The sequence below is a fragment of the Petromyzon marinus genome, chromosome 69 (assembly GCF_048934315.1).
Source record: "Petromyzon marinus isolate PM22_M1 ecotype Great Lakes invasive population chromosome 69, UKy_Petmar_22M1.pri1.0, whole genome shotgun sequence".
Lineage (NCBI taxonomy): Eukaryota > Metazoa > Chordata > Hyperoartia > Petromyzontiformes > Petromyzontidae > Petromyzon > Petromyzon marinus.
Window position 1 is genome coordinate 5,281,306 of NC_133735.1, and position 16,584 is coordinate 5,297,889.

General features: G+C 45.9%; 1 protein-coding gene across 3 annotated transcripts in view; it reads right to left on the reverse strand.

Moving 5' to 3' along the window:
* LOC116937449 (uncharacterized) overlaps positions 1-16,584 on the reverse strand; it is a 101,201-nt gene that overhangs the window by 64,550 nt on the left and 20,067 nt on the right. The window lies entirely within an intron of this gene.

Below are 16,584 nucleotides of genomic sequence, written 5' to 3' on the forward strand. Positions count from 1 at the left end.
TCTCTGTGTGATGAGTCTATGTCTCTGTGTGATGAGTCTATGTCTCTGTGTGATGAGTCTATGTCTCTGTGTGATGAGTCTATGTCTCTGTGTGATGAGTCTATGTCTCTGTGTGATGAGTCTATGTCTCTGTGTGATGAGTCTATGTCTCTGTGTGATGAGTCTATGTCTCTGTGTGATGAGTCTATGTCTCTGTGTGATGAGTCTATGTCTCTGTGTGATGAGTCTATGTCTCTGTGTGATGAGTCTATGGCTCTGTGTGATGAGTCTATGGCTGTGTGTGATGAGTCTATGTCTCTGTGTGATGAGTCTATGTCTCTGTGTGATGAGTCTATGTCTCTGTGTGATGAGTCTATGGCTCTGTGTGATGAGTCTATGTCTCTGTGTGATGAGTCTATGTCTCTGTGTGATGAGTCTATGACTCTGTGTGATGAGTCTATGGCTCTGTGTGATGAGTCTATGTCTCTGTGTGATGAGTCTATGGCTCTGTGTGATGAGTCTATGGCTGTGTGATGAGTCTATGACTCTGTGTGATGAGTCTATGTCTCTGTGTGATGAGTCTATGTCTCTGTGTGATGAGTCTATGTCTCTGTGTGATGAGTCTATGACTCTGTGTGATGAGTCTATGTCTCTGTGTGATGAGTCTATGGCTGTGTGATGAGTCTATGTCTCTGTGTGATGAGTCTATGGCTCTGTGTGATGAGTCTATGTCTCTGTGTGATGAGTCTATGTCTCTGTGTGATGAGTCTATGTCTCTGTGTGATGAGTCTATGTCTCTGTGTGATGAGTCTATGTCTCTGTGTGATGAGTCTATGTCTCTGTGTGATGAGTCTATGCCTCTGTGTGATGAGTCTATGTCTCTGTGTGATGAGTCTATGTCTCTGTGTGATGAGTCTATGTCTCTGTGTGATGAGTCTATGTCTCTGTGTGATGAGTCTATGTCTCTGTGTGATGAGTCTATGGCTCTGTGTGATGAGTCTATGGCTGTGTGTGATGAGTCTATGTCTCTGTGTGATGAGTCTATGTCTCTGTGTGATGAGTCTATGTCTCTGTGTGATGAGTCTATGGCTCTGTGTGATGAGTCTATGTCTCTGTGTGATGAGTCTATGTCTCTGTGTGATGAGTCTATGACTCTGTGTGATGAGTCTATGGCTCTGTGTGATGAGTCTATGTCTCTGTGTGATGAGTCTATGGCTCTGTGTGATGAGTCTATGGCTGTGTGATGAGTCTATGACTCTGTGTGATGAGTCTATGTCTCTGTGTGATGAGTCTATGTCTCTGTGTGATGAGTCTATGTCTCTGTGTGATGAGTCTATGGCTCTGTGTGATGAGTCTATGACTCTGTGTGATGAGTCTATGTCTCTGTGTGATGAGTCTATGTCTCTGTGTGATGAGTCTATGAATCTGTGTGATGAGTCTATGTCTCTGTGTGATGAGTCTATGTCTCTGTGTGATGAGTCTATCGCTCTCTGTGATGAGTCTATGTCTCTGTGTGATGAGTCTATGGCTCTGTGTGATGAGTCTATCGCTCTCTGTGATGAGTCTATGGCTCTGTGTGATGAGTCTATGGCTCTGTGTGATGAGTCTATGGCTCTGTGTGATGAGTCTATGTCTCTGTGTGATGAGTCTATGTCTCTGTGTGATGAGTCTATGACTGTGTGATGAGTCTATGTCTCTGTGTGATGAGTCTATGTCTCTGTGTGATGAGTCTATGTCTCTGTGTGATGAGTCTATGTCTCTGTGTGATGAGTCTATGGCTCTGTGTGATGAGTCTATGGCTCTGTGTGATGAGTCTATGGCTCTGTGTGATGAGTCAATGACTCTGTGTGATGAGTCTATGGCTCTGTGTGATGAGTCTATGGCTGTGTGTGATGAGTCAATGTCTCTGTGTGATGAGTCAATGTCTCTGTGTGATGAGTCTATGGCTCTGTGTGATGAGTCAATGTCTCTGTGTGATGAGTCTATGTCTCTGTGTGATGAGTCTATGGCTGTGTGTGATGAGTCTATGTCTCTGTGTGATGAGTCTATGTCTCTGTGTGATGAGTCTATGTCTCTGTGTGATGAGTCTATGTCTCTGTGTGATGAGTCAATGTCTCTGTGTGATGAGTCTATGGCTCTGTGTGATGAGTCAATGTCTCTGTGTGATGAGTCTATGTCTCTGTGTGATGAGTCTATGGCTGTGTGTGATGAGTCTATGTCTCTGTGTGATGAGTCTATGTCTCTGTGTGATGAGTCTATGACTCTGTGTGATGAGTCTATGTCTCTGTGTGATGAGTCTATGTCTCTGTGTGATGAGTCTATGTCTCTGTGTGATGAGTCTATGGCTCTGTGTGATGAGTCTATGTCTCTGTGTGATGAGTCTATGTCTCTGTGTGATGAGTCTATGTCTCTGTGTGATGAGTCTATGTCTCTGTGTGATGAGTCTATGTCTCTGTGTGATGAGTCTATGTCTCTGTGTGATGAGTCTATGCCTCTGTGTGATGAGTCTATGTCTCTGTGTGATGAGTCTATGTCTCTGTGTGATGAGTCTATGTCTCTGTGTGATGAGTCTATGTCTCTGTGTGATGAGTCTATGTCTCTGTGTGATGAGTCTATGGCTCTGTGTGATGAGTCTATGGCTGTGTGTGATGAGTCTATGTCTCTGTGTGATGAGTCTATGTCTCTGTGTGATGAGTCTATGTCTCTGTGTGATGAGTCTATGGCTCTGTGTGATGAGTCTATGTCTCTGTGTGATGAGTCTATGTCTCTGTGTGATGAGTCTATGACTCTGTGTGATGAGTCTATGGCTCTGTGTGATGAGTCTATGTCTCTGTGTGATGAGTCTATGGCTCTGTGTGATGAGTCTATGGCTGTGTGATGAGTCTATGACTCTGTGTGATGAGTCTATGTCTCTGTGTGATGAGTCTATGTCTCTGTGTGATGAGTCTATGTCTCTGTGTGATGAGTCTATGGCTCTGTGTGATGAGTCTATGACTCTGTGTGATGAGTCTATGTCTCTGTGTGATGAGTCTATGTCTCTGTGTGATGAGTCTATGAATCTGTGTGATGAGTCTATGTCTCTGTGTGATGAGTCTATGTCTCTGTGTGATGAGTCTATCGCTCTCTGTGATGAGTCTATGTCTCTGTGTGATGAGTCTATGGCTCTGTGTGATGAGTCTATCGCTCTCTGTGATGAGTCTATGGCTCTGTGTGATGAGTCTATGGCTCTGTGTGATGAGTCTATGGCTCTGTGTGATGAGTCTATGTCTCTGTGTGATGAGTCTATGTCTCTGTGTGATGAGTCTATGACTGTGTGATGAGTCTATGTCTCTGTGTGATGAGTCTATGTCTCTGTGTGATGAGTCTATGTCTCTGTGTGATGAGTCTATGTCTCTGTGTGATGAGTCTATGGCTCTGTGTGATGAGTCTATGGCTCTGTGTGATGAGTCTATGGCTCTGTGTGATGAGTCAATGACTCTGTGTGATGAGTCTATGGCTCTGTGTGATGAGTCTATGGCTGTGTGTGATGAGTCAATGTCTCTGTGTGATGAGTCAATGTCTCTGTGTGATGAGTCTATGGCTCTGTGTGATGAGTCAATGTCTCTGTGTGATGAGTCTATGTCTCTGTGTGATGAGTCTATGGCTGTGTGTGATGAGTCTATGTCTCTGTGTGATGAGTCTATGTCTCTGTGTGATGAGTCTATGTCTCTGTGTGATGAGTCTATGTCTCTGTGTGATGAGTCAATGTCTCTGTGTGATGAGTCTATGGCTCTGTGTGATGAGTCAATGTCTCTGTGTGATGAGTCTATGTCTCTGTGTGATGAGTCTATGGCTGTGTGTGATGAGTCTATGTCTCTGTGTGATGAGTCTATGTCTCTGTGTGATGAGTCTATGACTCTGTGTGATGAGTCTATGTCTCTGTGTGATGAGTCTATGTCTCTGTGTGATGAGTCTATGTCTCTGTGTGATGAGTCTATGTCTCTGTGTGATGAGTCTATGTCTCTGTGTGATGAGTCTATGGGTCTTTGTGTGATGAGTCTATGTCTCTGTGTGATGAGTCTATGAATCTGTGTGATGAGTCTATGTCTCTGTGTGATGAGTCTATGGCTCTGTGTGATGAGTCTATGGCTCTGTGTGATGAGTCAATGTCTCTGTGTGATGAGTCTATGTCTCTGTGTGATGAGTCTATGGCTCTGTGTGATGAGTCTATGTCTCTGTGTGATGAGTCTATGGCTCTGTGTGATGAGTCTATGTCTCTGTGTGATGAGTCTATGGCTCTGTGTGATGAGTCTATGGCTCTGTGTGATGAGTCAATGTCTCTGTGTGATGAGTCTATGTCTCTGTGTGATGAGTCTATGTCTCTGTGTGATGAGTCTATGGCTCTGTGTGATGAGTCAATGTCTCTGTGTGATGAGTCTATGTCTCTGTATGATGAGTCTATGGCTCTGTGTGATGAGTCTATGACTCTGTGTGATGAGTCTATGTCTCTGTGTGATGAGTCTATGGCTCTGTGTGATGAGTCTATGGCTGTGTGATGAGTCTATGTCTCTGTGTGATGAGTCTATGGGTCTCTGTGTGATGAGTCTATGGCTCTGTGTGATGAGTCTATGTCTCTGTGTGATGAGTCTATGTCTCTGTGTGATGAGTCTATGTCTCTGTGTGATGAGTCTATGTCTCTGTGTGATGAGTCTATGGCTCTGTGTGATGAGTCTATGTCTCTGTGTGATGAGTCTATGTCTCTGTGTGATGAGTCTATGTCTCTGTGTGATGAGTCTATGGCTGTGTGATGAGTCTATGTCTCTGTGTGATGAGTCTATGTCTCTGTGTGATGAGTCTATGTCTCTGTGTGATGAGTCTATGGCTGTGTGATGAGTCTATGTCTCTGTGTGATGAGTCTATGGCTCTCTGTGAAGAGTCTATGCCTCTGTGTGATGAGTCTATGGCTCTGTGTGATGAGTCTATGTCTCTGTGTGATGAGTCTATGGCTCTGTGTGATGAGTCTATGGCTCTGTGTGATGAGTCTATGGCTCTCTGTGATGAGTCTATGTCTCTGTGTGATGAGTCTATGTCTCTCTGTGATGAGTCTATGTCTCTGTGTGATGAGTCTATGTCTCTGTGTGATGAGTCTATGTCTCTGTGTGATGAGTCTATGTCTCTGTGTGATGAGTCTATGTCTCTGTGTGATGAGTCTATGTCTCTGTGTGATGAGTCTATGTCTCTGTGTGATGAGTCTATGTCTCTGTGTGATGAGTCTATGTCTCTGTGTGATGAGTCTATGTCTCTGTGTGATGAGTCTATGTCTCTGTGTGATGAGTCTATGTCTCTGTGTGATGAGTCTATGGCTGTGTGATGAGTCTATGTCTCTGTGTGATGAGTCTATGTCTCTGTGTGATGAGTCTATGTCTCTGTGTGATGAGTCTATGTCTCTGTGTGATGAGTCTATGTCTCTGTGTGATGAGTCTATGGCACTGTGTGATGAGTCTATGTCTCTGTGTGATGAGTCTATGGCTGTGTGATGAGTCTATGGCTGTGTGATGAGTCTATGTCTCTGTATGATGAGTCTATGGCTGTGTGATGAGTCTATGTCTCTGTGTGATGAGTCTATGGCTCTGTGTGATGAGTCTATGGCTGTGTGATGAGTCTATGGGTCTCTGCTGTGTGATGAGTCTATGGCTCTCTGCTGTGTGATGAGTCTATGTCTCTGTGTGATGAGTCTATGACTCTGTGTGATGAGTCTATGTCTCTGTGTGATGAGTCTATGTCTCTGTGTGATGAGTCTATGTCTCTGTGTGATGAGTCTATGACTCTGTGTGATGAGTCTATGTCTCTGTGTGATGAGTCTATGACTCTGTGTGATGAGTCTATGTCTCTGTGTGATGAGTCTATGTCTCTGTGTGATGAGTCTATGTCTCTGTGTGATGAGTCTATGACTCTGTGTGATGAGTCTATGACTCTGTGTGATGAGTCTATGTCTCTGTGTGATGAGTCTATGTCTCTGTGTGATGAGTCTATGTCTCTGTGTGATGAGTCTATGTCTCTGTGTGATGAGCCTATGTCTCTGTGTGATGAGTCTATGTCTCTGTGTGATGAGTCTATGGCTCTGTGTGATGAGTCTATGACTCTGTGTGATGAGTCTATGACTCTGTGTGATGAGTCTATGTCTCTGTGTGATGAGTCTATGTCTCTGTGTGATGAGTCTATGTCTCTGTGTGATGAGTCTATGTCTCTGTGTGATGAGTCTATGTCTCTGTGTGATGAGTCTATGTCTCTGTGTGATGAGTCTATGTCTCTGTATGATGAGTCTATGTCTCTGTGTGATGAGTCTATGAATCTGTGTGATGAGTCTATGGCTCTGTATGATGAGTCTATGTCTCTGTGTGATGAGTCTATGGCTCTGTGTGATGAGTCTATGACTCTGTGTGATGAGTCTATGTCTCTGTGTGATGAGTCTATGGCTCTGTGTGATGAGTCTATGTCTCTGTGTGATGAGTCTATGTCTCTGTGTGATGAGTCTATGGCTCTGTGTGATGAGTCTATGTCTCTGTGTGATGAGTCTATGGCTCTGTGTGATGAGTCTATGTCTCTGTGTGATGAGTCTATGTCTCTGTGTGATGAGTCTATGTCTCTGTGTGATGAGTCTATGTCTCTGTGTGATGAGTCTATGTCTCTGTGTGATGAGTCTATGGCTCTGTGTGATGAGTCTATGGCTCTGTGTGATGAGTCTATGACTCTGTGTGATGAGTCTATGGCTCTGTGTGATGAGTCTATGTCTCTGTGTGATGAGTCTATGACTCTGTGTGATGAGTCTATGGCTCTGTGTGATGAGTCTATGACTCTGTGTGATGAGTCTATGGCTCTTTGTGATGAGTCTATGACTCTGTGTGATGAGTCTATGACTCTGTGTGATGAGTCTATGGCTCTGTGTGATGAGTCTATGACTCTGTGTGATGAGTCTATGACTCTGTGTGATGAGTCTATGTCTCTGTGTGATGAGTCTATGTCTCTGTGTGATGAGTCTATGTCTCTGTGTGATGAGTCTATGTCTCTGTGTGATGAGTCTATGTCTCTCTGTGATGAGTCTATGGCTCTGTGTGATGAGTCTATGACTCTGTGTGATGAGTCTATGGCTCTGTGTGATGAGTCTATGTCTCTGTGTGATGAGTCTATGACTCTGTGTGATGAGTCTATGACTCTGTGTGATGAGTCTATGTCTCTGTGTGATGAGTCTATGTCTCTGTGTGATGAGTCTATGTCTCTGTGTGATGAGTCTATGTCTCTGTGTGATGAGTCTATGTCTCTCTGTGATGAGTCTATGGCTCTGTGTGATGAGTCTATGGCTCTGTGTGATGAGTCTATGTCTCTGTGTGATGAGTCTATGACTCTGTGTGATGAGTCTATGGCTCTGTGTGATGAGTCTATGACTCTGTGTGATGAGTCTATGGCTCTGTGTGATGAGTCTATGACTCTGTGTGATGAGTCTATGGCTCTGTGTGATGAGTCTATGACTCTGTGTGATGAGTCTATGACTCTGTGTGATGAGTCTATGACTCTGTGTGATGAGTCTATGTCTCTGTGTGATGAGTCTATGTCTCTGTGTGATGAGTCTATGTCTCTGTGTGATGAGTCTATGTCTCTGTGTGATGAGTCTATGTCTCTCTGTGATGAGTCTATGGCTCTGTGTGATGAGTCTATGACTCTGTGTGATGAGTCTATGGCTCTGTGTGATGAGTCTATGTCTCTGTGTGATGAGTCTATGACTCTGTGTGATGAGTCTATGACTCTGTGTGATGAGTCTATGTCTCTGTGTGATGAGTCTATGTCTCTGTGTGATGAGTCTATGTCTCTGTGTGATGAGTCTATGTCTCTGTGTGATGAGTCTATGTCTCTCTGTGATGAGTCTATGGCTCTGTGTGATGAGTCTATGACTCTGTGTGATGAGTCTATGTCTCTGTGTGATGAGTCTATGTCTCTCTGTAATGAGTCTATGGCTCTGTGTGATGAGTCTATGACTCTGTGTGATGAGTCTATGTCTCTGTGTGATGAGTCTATGTCTCTCTGTGATGAGTCTATGTCTCTGTGTGATGAGTCTATGTCTCTCTGTGATGAGTCTATGGCTCTGTGTGATGAGTCTATGTCTCTGTGTGATGAGTCTATGTCTCTGTGTGATGAGTCTATGTCTCTGTGTGATGAGTCTATGTCTCTGTGTGATGAGTCTATGGCTCTGTGTGATGAGTCTATGGCTGTGTGATGAGTCTATGGGTCTCTGTGATGAGTCTACGGCTCTGTGTGATGAGTCTATGTCTCTCTGTGATGAGTCTATGTCTCTGTGTGATGAGTCTATGTCTCTCTGTGATGAGTCTATGGCTCTGTGTGATGAGTCTATGTCTCTCTGTGATGAGTCTATGGCTCTGTGTGATGAGTCTATGTCTCTCTGTGATGAGTCTATGGCTCTGTGTGATGAGTCTATGTCTCTGTGTGATGAGTCTATGTCTCTCTGTGATGAGTCTATGTCTCTGTGTGATGAGTCTATGTCTCTGTGTGATGAGTCTATGGCTCTGTGTGATGAGTCTATGGCTCTGTGTGATGAGTCTATGGCTCTGTGTGATGAGTCTATGGCTCTGTGTGATGAGTCTATGGCTCTGTGTGATGAGTCTATGTCTCTGTGTGATGAGTCTATGTCTCTGTGTGATGAGTCTATGTCTCTGTGTGATGAGTCTATGTCTCTGTGTGATGAGTCTATGTCTCTGTGTGATGAGTCTATGTCTCTGTGTGATGAGTCTATGTCTCTGTGTGATGAGTCTATGTCTCTGTGTGATGAGTCTATGTCTCTGTGTGATGAGTCTATGTCTCTGTGTGATGAGTCTATGTCTCTGTGTGATGAGTCTATGTCTCTGTGTGATGAGTCTATGGCTCTGTGTGATGAGTCTATGGCTGTGTGTGATGAGTCTATGTCTCTGTGTGATGAGTCTATGTCTCTGTGTGATGAGTCTATGTCTCTGTGTGATGAGTCTATGGCTCTGTGTGATGAGTCTATGTCTCTGTGTGATGAGTCTATGTCTCTGTGTGATGAGTCTATGACTCTGTGTGATGAGTCTATGGCTCTGTGTGATGAGTCTATGTCTCTGTGTGATGAGTCTATGGCTCTGTGTGATGAGTCTATGGCTGTGTGATGAGTCTATGACTCTGTGTGATGAGTCTATGTCTCTGTGTGATGAGTCTATGTCTCTGTGTGATGAGTCTATGTCTCTGTGTGATGAGTCTATGACTCTGTGTGATGAGTCTATGTCTCTGTGTGATGAGTCTATGGCTGTGTGATGAGTCTATGTCTCTGTGTGATGAGTCTATGGCTCTGTGTGATGAGTCTATGTCTCTGTGTGATGAGTCTATGTCTCTGTGTGATGAGTCTATGTCTCTGTGTGATGAGTCTATGTCTCTGTGTGATGAGTCTATGTCTCTGTGTGATGAGTCTATGTCTCTGTGTGATGAGTCTATGCCTCTGTGTGATGAGTCTATGTCTCTGTGTGATGAGTCTATGTCTCTGTGTGATGAGTCTATGTCTCTGTGTGATGAGTCTATGTCTCTGTGTGATGAGTCTATGTCTCTGTGTGATGAGTCTATGGCTCTGTGTGATGAGTCTATGGCTGTGTGTGATGAGTCTATGTCTCTGTGTGATGAGTCTATGTCTCTGTGTGATGAGTCTATGTCTCTGTGTGATGAGTCTATGGCTCTGTGTGATGAGTCTATGTCTCTGTGTGATGAGTCTATGTCTCTGTGTGATGAGTCTATGACTCTGTGTGATGAGTCTATGGCTCTGTGTGATGAGTCTATGTCTCTGTGTGATGAGTCTATGGCTCTGTGTGATGAGTCTATGGCTGTGTGATGAGTCTATGACTCTGTGTGATGAGTCTATGTCTCTGTGTGATGAGTCTATGTCTCTGTGTGATGAGTCTATGTCTCTGTGTGATGAGTCTATGGCTCTGTGTGATGAGTCTATGACTCTGTGTGATGAGTCTATGTCTCTGTGTGATGAGTCTATGTCTCTGTGTGATGAGTCTATGAATCTGTGTGATGAGTCTATGTCTCTGTGTGATGAGTCTATGTCTCTGTGTGATGAGTCTATCGCTCTCTGTGATGAGTCTATGTCTCTGTGTGATGAGTCTATGGCTCTGTGTGATGAGTCTATCGCTCTCTGTGATGAGTCTATGGCTCTGTGTGATGAGTCTATGGCTCTGTGTGATGAGTCTATGGCTCTGTGTGATGAGTCTATGTCTCTGTGTGATGAGTCTATGTCTCTGTGTGATGAGTCTATGACTGTGTGATGAGTCTATGTCTCTGTGTGATGAGTCTATGTCTCTGTGTGATGAGTCTATGTCTCTGTGTGATGAGTCTATGTCTCTGTGTGATGAGTCTATGGCTCTGTGTGATGAGTCTATGGCTCTGTGTGATGAGTCTATGGCTCTGTGTGATGAGTCAATGACTCTGTGTGATGAGTCTATGGCTCTGTGTGATGAGTCTATGGCTGTGTGTGATGAGTCAATGTCTCTGTGTGATGAGTCAATGTCTCTGTGTGATGAGTCTATGGCTCTGTGTGATGAGTCAATGTCTCTGTGTGATGAGTCTATGTCTCTGTGTGATGAGTCTATGGCTGTGTGTGATGAGTCTATGTCTCTGTGTGATGAGTCTATGTCTCTGTGTGATGAGTCTATGTCTCTGTGTGATGAGTCTATGTCTCTGTGTGATGAGTCAATGTCTCTGTGTGATGAGTCTATGGCTCTGTGTGATGAGTCAATGTCTCTGTGTGATGAGTCTATGTCTCTGTGTGATGAGTCTATGGCTGTGTGTGATGAGTCTATGTCTCTGTGTGATGAGTCTATGTCTCTGTGTGATGAGTCTATGACTCTGTGTGATGAGTCTATGTCTCTGTGTGATGAGTCTATGTCTCTGTGTGATGAGTCTATGTCTCTGTGTGATGAGTCTATGGCTCTGTGTGATGAGTCTATGTCTCTGTGTGATGAGTCTATGTCTCTGTGTGATGAGTCTATGTCTCTGTGTGATGAGTCTATGTCTCTGTGTGATGAGTCTATGTCTCTGTGTGATGAGTCTATGTCTCTGTGTGATGAGTCTATGCCTCTGTGTGATGAGTCTATGTCTCTGTGTGATGAGTCTATGTCTCTGTGTGATGAGTCTATGTCTCTGTGTGATGAGTCTATGTCTCTGTGTGATGAGTCTATGTCTCTGTGTGATGAGTCTATGGCTCTGTGTGATGAGTCTATGGCTGTGTGTGATGAGTCTATGTCTCTGTGTGATGAGTCTATGTCTCTGTGTGATGAGTCTATGTCTCTGTGTGATGAGTCTATGGCTCTGTGTGATGAGTCTATGTCTCTGTGTGATGAGTCTATGTCTCTGTGTGATGAGTCTATGACTCTGTGTGATGAGTCTATGGCTCTGTGTGATGAGTCTATGTCTCTGTGTGATGAGTCTATGGCTCTGTGTGATGAGTCTATGGCTGTGTGATGAGTCTATGACTCTGTGTGATGAGTCTATGTCTCTGTGTGATGAGTCTATGTCTCTGTGTGATGAGTCTATGTCTCTGTGTGATGAGTCTATGGCTCTGTGTGATGAGTCTATGACTCTGTGTGATGAGTCTATGTCTCTGTGTGATGAGTCTATGTCTCTGTGTGATGAGTCTATGAATCTGTGTGATGAGTCTATGTCTCTGTGTGATGAGTCTATGTCTCTGTGTGATGAGTCTATCGCTCTCTGTGATGAGTCTATGTCTCTGTGTGATGAGTCTATGGCTCTGTGTGATGAGTCTATCGCTCTCTGTGATGAGTCTATGGCTCTGTGTGATGAGTCTATGGCTCTGTGTGATGAGTCTATGGCTCTGTGTGATGAGTCTATGTCTCTGTGTGATGAGTCTATGTCTCTGTGTGATGAGTCTATGACTGTGTGATGAGTCTATGTCTCTGTGTGATGAGTCTATGTCTCTGTGTGATGAGTCTATGTCTCTGTGTGATGAGTCTATGTCTCTGTGTGATGAGTCTATGGCTCTGTGTGATGAGTCTATGGCTCTGTGTGATGAGTCTATGGCTCTGTGTGATGAGTCAATGACTCTGTGTGATGAGTCTATGGCTCTGTGTGATGAGTCTATGGCTGTGTGTGATGAGTCAATGTCTCTGTGTGATGAGTCAATGTCTCTGTGTGATGAGTCTATGGCTCTGTGTGATGAGTCAATGTCTCTGTGTGATGAGTCTATGTCTCTGTGTGATGAGTCTATGGCTGTGTGTGATGAGTCTATGTCTCTGTGTGATGAGTCTATGTCTCTGTGTGATGAGTCTATGTCTCTGTGTGATGAGTCTATGTCTCTGTGTGATGAGTCAATGTCTCTGTGTGATGAGTCTATGGCTCTGTGTGATGAGTCAATGTCTCTGTGTGATGAGTCTATGTCTCTGTGTGATGAGTCTATGGCTGTGTGTGATGAGTCTATGTCTCTGTGTGATGAGTCTATGTCTCTGTGTGATGAGTCTATGACTCTGTGTGATGAGTCTATGTCTCTGTGTGATGAGTCTATGTCTCTGTGTGATGAGTCTATGTCTCTGTGTGATGAGTCTATGTCTCTGTGTGATGAGTCTATGTCTCTGTGTGATGAGTCTATGGGTCTTTGTGTGATGAGTCTATGTCTCTGTGTGATGAGTCTATGAATCTGTGTGATGAGTCTATGTCTCTGTGTGATGAGTCTATGGCTCTGTGTGATGAGTCTATGGCTCTGTGTGATGAGTCAATGTCTCTGTGTGATGAGTCTATGTCTCTGTGTGATGAGTCTATGGCTCTGTGTGATGAGTCTATGTCTCTGTGTGATGAGTCTATGGCTCTGTGTGATGAGTCTATGTCTCTGTGTGATGAGTCTATGGCTCTGTGTGATGAGTCTATGGCTCTGTGTGATGAGTCAATGTCTCTGTGTGATGAGTCTATGTCTCTGTGTGATGAGTCTATGTCTCTGTGTGATGAGTCTATGGCTCTGTGTGATGAGTCAATGTCTCTGTGTGATGAGTCTATGTCTCTGTATGATGAGTCTATGGCTCTGTGTGATGAGTCTATGACTCTGTGTGATGAGTCTATGTCTCTGTGTGATGAGTCTATGGCTCTGTGTGATGAGTCTATGGCTCTGTGTGATGAGTCTATGACTCTGTGTGATGAGTCTATGGCTGTGTGTGATGAGTCTATGTCTCTGTGTGATGAGTCTATGGCTCTGTGTGATGAGTCTATGTCTCTGTGTGATGAGTCTATGTCTCTGTGTGATGAGTCTATGTCTCTGTGTGATGAGTCTATGACTCTGTGTGATGAGTCTATGGCTCTGTGTGATGAGTCTATGGCTCTGTGTGATGAGTCTATGGCTCTGTGTGATGAGTCTATGGCTGTGTGTGATGAGTCAATGTCTCTGTGTGATGAGTCTATGACTCTGTGTGATGAGTCTATGGCTCTGTGTGATGAGTCTATGGCTCTGTGTGATGAGTCTATGTCTCTGTGTGATGAGTCTATCGCTCTCTGTGATGAGTCTATGGCTCTGTGTGATGAGTCTATGTCTCTGTGTGATGAGTCTATGACTCTGTGTGATGAGTCTATGTCTCTGTGTGATGAGTCTATGGCTCTGTGTGATGAGTCTATGTCTCTGTGTGATGAGTCTATGTCTCTGTGTGATGAGTCAATGTCTCTGTGTGATGAGTCTATGACTCTGTGTGATGAGTCTATGTCTCTGTGTGATGAGTCTATGTCTCTGTGTGATGAGTCTATGTCTCTGTGTGATGAGTCTATGTCTCTGTGTGATGAGTCTATGACTCTGTGTGATGAGTCTATGTCTCTGTGTGATGAGTCTATGTCTCTGTGTGATGAGTCTATGGCTCTGTGTGATGAGTCTATGGCTGTGTGATGAGTCTATGGCTGTGTGATGAGTCTATGGCTCTGTGTGATGAGTCTATGTCTCTGTGTGATGAGTCTATGACTCTGTGTGATGAGTCTATGGCTGTGTGATGAGTCTATGTCTCTGTGTGATGAGTCTATGGCTGTGTGATGAGTCTATGGCTGTGTGATGAGTCTATGGCTCTGTGTGATGAGTCTATGTCTCTGTGTGATGAGTCTATGTCTCTGTGTGATGAGTCTATGTCTCTGTGTGATGAGTCTATGTCTCTGTGTGATGAGTCAATGTCTCTGTGTGATGAGTCTATGAATCTGTGTGATGAGTCTATGGCTCTGTGTGATGAGTCTATGAATCTGTGTGATGAGTCTATGAATCTGTGTGATGAGTCTATGTCTCTGTGTGATGAGTCTATGGCTCTGTGTGATGAGTCTATGGCTCTGTGTGATGAGTCTATGACTCTGTGTGATGAGTCTATGGCTCTGTGTGATGAGTCTATGGCTCTGTGTGATGAGTCTATGTCTCTGTGTGATGAGTCAACCGTGCTCATGGGAACTGCGACAGCGACGACACCGACACGATAGGCCCGGCGGGCCTGGGGGGCAGGGGTCACGCTGAGGGTTCGTAGGGCAGGGGTCACACTAAGGGTTCGTAGGGCGGGGGTCACGCTTAGGGTTCGTAGGGCGGGGGTCACGCTGAGGGTTCGTAGGGGGGGGTCATGCTGAGGGTTCGTAGGGCGGGGGTCACGCTGAGGGTTCGTGGGGGTGGGGGTCGTGCTGAGGGTTCGTGGGGCGGGGGTCACGCTGAGGGTTCGTAGGGCGGGGGTCACGCTGAGGGTTCGTAGGGCGGGGGTCACGCTTAGGGTTCGTAGGGCGGGGGTCACGCTGAGGGTTCGTTGGGTTGCCAAGAAGGCGTCGCTCCCCTGCCCTCCGTCATTGGTGGAGAGCGGCTGCCACCTCCAAGTGGCCAACAGCGGCGTCCTTCACGAGCCTCCTCCTCCATCCACGGAGGCCGTTCGTGACACTGCTAGTACCAGTGTGTCCGTACATGATGGAGAATCTTCCGGTGCTGCCGCGGAAAGCTTCACACGAACCACGTTGTCGAAAAAAGATACGTTAAATAATGTGGGAGCCAGAGGACGACATCCCTGTCCCACGCCAAGGTGTACAGGGAATGGCTCCGACTCCCGGCCGCGTAGTTTTATCCGGGCCCGCTCACCATCATGAAGGTCCTTAATGATCGTGAGCAGAGGGTCAGGGACTCCAAAAGCACGAAGAATAACCCAGAGCCCAGGCCTACTGATGGTATCATAGGCCTTGACCAGGTCAATAAAGCAGAGATGTAGGTCTTGTTGGAATTCCCTAAACTTCTGCTGTAGCAGACGGGCAGAAAATATGGCATATGTGCAGGACCGCCCTTTCCTGAAACCGCATTGGGGCTCCCTCAGCGTGCCTGACAAAGTGATGTTGAATAATCCTTGCCAGGAGGAAGATGCCCCTGTAGTTGTTACAAGCTGTGCGGTCCCCCTTCTTAAAAACGGGGACCACCAGGGCATCATTCCAATCCTGCGGAACCTGTCCAGTGGTCCAGACTGTTGTTATGATGTCATGTAGGGCAGTCTGCGCACAAACGCCACCCTCCCTCAGCATTTCACTAGGGAGATCATCGTCATTCGTAACTTCCTCAACAGATGGCACCTCAGCCAGCCACTCACAGGGGCTGACAATATCTCCCAATATTTGAGGCACCGCAGCCCCAGCAAGGCCATCCCCACTTTGTGCCACGATGTTTTCCTGGCTGAGGGATTTCCCCTCCCCCAGGACCTCACAGAAATGCTCATCAAATCTGCAAACCTCTTCCTGGGGGTCGGAGATGGCATCACCTCATTTCCCGGAAGAATGGTGATCAGTGTGGTGCTGCAGGTTACTTTTTTGATGGAGTTAAAGAGCGATTTGTGATCGCGGGCCATTGAGGCAGACTCCATCTCCTCAGCAACCCGCAACCACCACCCATCCTTGCAGCGCCTCACGGCTCTCCGAACCTCCAAGCGAAGGCTGCGGTAAGCCTCCTCATTCTCTGACGTGGGATGCTGCAGACTATGAGAGTGGGCCTGTTGCTTTTTCTCAACCAGCCTGAACACCTCCTCTGTCAGCCAGGGTCTCTGGGGAGGTCTGGACCGCGTACCCAAAGCAGCCATTGCAGCTGCATGAGTCACAGTCCTAAACCTCGCCCATTTACCCTCGACATCAGGAGGAGTGGGGGACGATGCCAACCCCAGCCGCAAGCGATGATGAAATTCTCGCTTGCAACTTTCATCAGCTAGCTGAGACCAGGCCACTATGGGTTTGAATGGGGTCCTGGGTGTACACCCACCACCGGAGTGGAAGAATGGCAGGTGCATCTTACAGACGACTAGTCGATGGTCAGAGGGCAGATCAGCTCCACGGTAGGTCCTGGTGTCAAGGACATGAGCTCACATCCGCTGGTCCATCACTATGTAGTCCAGCAGACGTTCTTGCTTGGACCCAGCGTGCATCCATGATGTGTGGATGCGCCGATGCCGGAACAGCGTGGTTGGTAACTACAAGCCCATGGGCTGCACAAAAATCTAGCAGCCTCCTACCGTTGTTATTGAGCTGATCTGGCCCATGCCTTCCAATCACTCCAGACCAGGTGCCAGCATCATGACCAAC